This window comes from Cyprinodon variegatus, unplaced genomic scaffold (genome assembly GCF_000732505.1).
Source record: "Cyprinodon variegatus isolate N-32 unplaced genomic scaffold, C_variegatus-1.0 Scaffold411, whole genome shotgun sequence".
Lineage (NCBI taxonomy): Eukaryota > Metazoa > Chordata > Actinopteri > Cyprinodontiformes > Cyprinodontidae > Cyprinodon > Cyprinodon variegatus.
The window spans coordinates 253894-259310 of NW_015150864.1; positions in this window are offsets into that span (position 1 = coordinate 253894).

The window sequence follows — 5417 nt, forward strand, 5'->3', positions numbered from 1 at the left end:
AAAGGTCATTCAGTGAGTTGAGAAGGATCCACACTGGGCTGAGCTGCATAATGGGACCAGACAGACTCCATCATCTGGCTATTTTATCAGTTGAAAAGGAAGAACTTTCTAAGCTGAGTCACAGTCTAGTGATTGACCGCTTTGCAAAAATGAAAAATAGGAGGTACACTTTAATGCTCAAAAAATAAAATAAAAACTTAGTTCAGGATGAGTTAAAATTTCCCCCGAACTAAAACTCTGAAACCTAGGAATTAATGATTACTTCAGAATGTGTATAAGGACACTTTTTATTTTTCAAAGTTGTTGATGTCTTATTTTTTATAGCTGCAATGTTGAAAATGTTCATGTTTGTTAAAACAAATATGCTCTTACACTCATTAATATCTCAACTGGTAATTTTGGTAGGAATGTAACAGGGTGGGGCAGTGTGCTTGTCTGTATTTATGTATGGAAGGAGGGGCATATGCACTAGGGGGCCAGTGCCCCAGTAAAGCTTTGTGCCTAGCAATGCCCCTGACCTGAAACCTGCCTGCCTGCCCTAGAGAGCCAAACCTGAAGTTCCCATTCTGGAATCCACCTGCTGCTCTTAGGGAAAGAGCTAATCACTCAAACCAAGGTCTTTCACTGGAAGTCAGAAGCTAGACGCTGCTGCTGCTTGAGCACTCTGCTGAACCAACAGTCTCTGGACCCAACCGGTTCCCTCTCTCAGAACTAAGCCTGGACCTCTTCAAGGTAGACTCTGAAAACATATGAAAACTCATTTAACTCATCTGCAAACCAAGCTAACCAACTATCTGTCTCTGCAGACACCTGAGAATCCTGCCCGGACCAGAACCTGAGTCTAGTTCATATCATTGGGTGAAACCTTTAATAAACTCTGTTAAATCTTTTACCAAGTCTCCAGTGGTGTTCTGCATGTGGGTTTTATCTCTAAACCGATCATGACAAGTGTTGGCTTACCCTCAGTGAAAAATGGCTACTATATTTTTCTGGATAAACTTTTTTGCCAGCAGTACTCCCATAATTGTGTAATTTTGCTATCCACAGCAAAACCTAATAGTATTCATTTCTTCTATACATTTTCTAATGTGACATTTAAATTTTCAGGAAAACAGTTTTTTTTTGGTTTTTTTGCATTAGATGATAGCAATTTTTGAACGTAGCAAAAAAAATATTATATGGATCAAACTCTTTCAATTGCGTTGCAAAAATTAAATAGCTAATAGATCATTCATAGAGAAGCAAGTGAAATTGAAGCATTTTCTGACATCATATTTTACCTAATAAATTATACATGCAGTTATATGCAAATGTTATAGCTTTTTTTTTCTTGTTATTGCCTCTCTAGAAATGCAACTGTTGTCATACCAAAGTATTTGGATGTTTAGAAGAAACTTGGTTAAAAATGGTTAATGTTGTAGAAACTATAATTGGATAAATTATAAATGTATTGATAGCAATGTTGAGCTCTGGTACACAGCAAAATAAACAGTTAAACAAAAACAAATCCCTCACTAAAGGTGGTGGTTTTGTGATTTAGAAAGAGATTGTAGAATATTGTATACCAAAATGTAATTTACTACAAATGCCTTTTCTTAGTTCGACTGTTAAAAAGGTTAGTTAAAGGTGCAGGAGAACTGGAGGGATGTGAAAACTTGTTAGGAGGCCTAGAAGGAAATGTTTGGGAACCTCTGTATTACTGCAATCTTCTTATAAAAAAAATTAGAAATATGTCTCTAAATATGTGCAAAGGTCTTTTCTGAGCAGATTTCAAGTTATCATTTTCTAGATTGCAACTAAAGCTTTTTATATAAGTCATTCTAGGACCTACATTGTTTTTATATTGCTTACATTTATTGTTTTACTCTGCAACACTACCATTCATCGTATAACAACAACATAGCAGTTTGTGTGTTTCAGGATGTTTGGGTTGCCATGGTGCTTGATCAGAGAGGTCCTAAAGGAAAACATCACCTGGTGATTTGTGTATTTAGAAGGGAGTTGGGGGTTTATATGGCTCATGCACAAAATCAAATTCAAACTTGAGTGTTTTCAGTATTACTTGGTGAGGTTCTTATATTTATACAATGTCTTGTATTAGAAAGCTGCTCTTCAAGAATTTTTTTCATGATTAAATACCACAGCCATCCCAGAGGAGGCTCAGTTAAACAGTACTGAGATCCCCCTGGGTTTTAGGATACGTCTTATGTCTTCATTAGTTGGGCTCTTAAAGGATCTGAAATGTTGATGGGTTTTCCATGGACTCTCAGTGATTTAATAACCTCTGCAGGAGATATAGGGGATACAGGAAGTTTGCTTTAGCTTCTTAGTTTTTACTGTTTGTCTTTGGAGGTTGACTGTTCAGATGTAAGAATACTGTTTCTTTTTAAAGACATTGCTGTTACTTATTCACTAAGGTTTAAGGCAATGCTTTCTTGTAAAATCTTTTTTGGCTAAATCTGCCTCATTTTACACTGTTTGAATGCTACAAGGTAAAATTACTTTACTTAAATATTACTTTTTTTTTTTTTTGTGGTAAATAAAAATTCAAGTCTGAACAAAGGCCATGTTTTCCCTGAATGTACGCATGTTAAGATGATCTAGGATGGATTGGTGTTTTGCACCCCCTGGTGATCAGTAATGGCATCTATTCATTCTGGTTTGTTTATAATGTTAAATATATATTTAGTAGCTAATAGTATTTAAATGATCTTTTTCTTATTTTATTGTTAATCACCCTTATCTTCTTATTTGGATGTTATTCAGGCTTTATAAATACAGGAAATTAAAACATCTATATTCTTTTATCAAAGGGTGTCAAACACAGTCACTTAAAAAAGTCCTTAAAATAGCAATTGCAGCTGTATGGATTAGCCTTTTGATTCTATAACGTCTTATACAAATTACCCTCTACTATAATGTCAGGACCTTATTCATATGAGAATATTATGAATATTGTAATATTCAGACTTTAAGACACTTTCTTCATAAAAGAGCAAGTTCCAATACTTTGTGACATGATATGCCCTTTTGGCTCTGACAGCCAATTAAATTGCTGAGACAGGTCTCAAGTTTGATAAATCTGTTTTAATGAAAAGACATATTCAAATTAACGTGATTACACTGAAATTCTAATTTTGGTTTCCATTCCTTTTAAAAAATAATTAATCAATCCTTAAAGGGAAATTAAATACTGTTCATTAACTTGTCTATTTTTTTATACAGCAAACAACTTCAGCTTCTTTTGCAGAATTGTGAAGATGGCAGGTCTTGTACTGGAGTTCGGAGGTGTACAAAGTAAAAAGTAATGATGAAAGCACCACTCCCTGTGGTGCTCCTTATTTATCTTTAAAGTAGTAAATTGTTTTAAAATTCTGGACTTCACTTTCTGCACTGTGGATGAAGATACCATTGATGTTGAATTAAAAGGTGTATTATTAAGAATTAAAAGGTGTATTATTAAGAATCAAAATCTTTAATTAAACTATGCTGAAATTTTAGTAAGACACCAGTTCTGCATTCAAATTAAAAATACTCCTTAAAGGAGAACCTCAAAAACAAAACAACACCCTGTAAGGAATAAATAGTATTGACTAATAACTTAGTAAATAGTGAGGAAAATGCCAGAGCTGGGTGTCTTTGTGAAAGCACACAGCTCCCTTTAGACAAAGACACACTAAGAGACAGGATAGTTTTAGTTGGTGCTCTACTGAAACACGTGAGCAGCAGTAAAGAAAGTCTGATCCGTTTCAACTTGTTTCTGTTGGGCCTTCTTCTTTTATGGTCACCAGTCTTACATTTTTTGTATAAAACTGCAAGAAAATACACATTTGTAATTAGATAAATGTTTTCTTCTTCATCTCAAATTTGACTTAGCTGATTTTATTTTTTGGGGGGGAGGGGGGTTGGGGTTTTGACTTCCGTGGCTGATGCCATTTATCTTCAGGGTTCAATGGAAAAAGGTGAAATTCATCTCTGACGGGTCGCCAGTCCATCACAGGTCCACAAAAACACAATGTCACACAGAATCACAGTGTTGGTTGAGGTAAACATTCACTCCATCAGGGCAAACCAACCAATGGAGGTTGGAACACCACGTGCTCTTGAAAACTGTCATTTGAAGTTTCTGAACAAAATAAAAGCCTTTAGTGAAGAAACACATCAAGCTTTAAACCATGAACATGCACAGGAATCAGTTCTGTCATGTTTATATTTTATTTTTTCAATTTTATCAAGGAAAACTTGATAGACTCAGCTAATAGAGTGCTTGGCTCACAACAGGTTCTCTCCCCTGTTTGGGATCCCAGACCCAGGACTGGTTCAGCACTCAGCAGCTGATCTATACTCATAATTCTGGATTTTCTCTGCTTACATGCAGATATAAGGATTTCCAAAATGGCGAACATTTCACTATTCAGGTGAAAATTGTGTGTGTTTTACAAGCACCATGTTGTCTTAATCAGCCTCCGTAAAGTTTTCTAGAAATGAAAAATTTAGACAACACATCAGCAAAAAGCGAAATCATAAAAGTGATTTCAGTGCAGGAGTTTTTCCAGAGCTATTGATGTATTGATGGATAATGAAGCTATGCTTCTGCATAGGATTTCTGTGCCATACAAAGGAAGTATCAGTTGTGTTTTAAATCATTCTTACTATCCTTTGAAGATTTGAATTGAAAAATTTACCTTTGAAAATTATCTGGATTCTTATGAGCAATATATGTATTCTAGAGTTTTAAGCTAGATCTAAAGCGTCCCACCCCTTAGAAAGAAAAAAAGAAAAACAGTTAGGTCCCCAATAAGTAAAGTTTCTAAACTTCTAATGCATTTTTATTTTATTTTGAGCACATTTTCCTGCACAATTTCCATTGTACAATTTCAAAGATTTATTAAAAAATAAAATTTTTGATTTTCCTCCGTGTTTACCTCAAAAAAATAAAATATACACGTTACACTGATAAGAAGTTAGATTTAACACCAACTAAAGAATGTCCTTACTGGCGTCAGGTCCAACATGCACAAAATGGATCTCAGACTTAAACGTTCTCTTCTTTGTTTGTACTATTATCCCTTACTGAATGGCTACAACATTTGTTTGTCTGGTAAGAAAGAAAACCTTTGATAATTTTATTCTAGATAAGGTCTAGTTTATCGGATTTCAACAAAAAAACAAAAAAAAATCACACAGCTATATATTTCAAAACTAAAGCCAGTCATTACGTCAGTTAATGGCTGGAACCTTTTATAAATACTAAGAAGGAATATTAGATTAGATTAGATGAGCTTTATTGATCTCACAGTGGAGAAATTCACTGGTCACATATTGGCATAGTAATTAAAGAAGGTGCCAGCAAGGAGGAAAAAAGTTGCATTAAGAATAAACAATATATATACAGTATATCAAGGTATATACAGTAT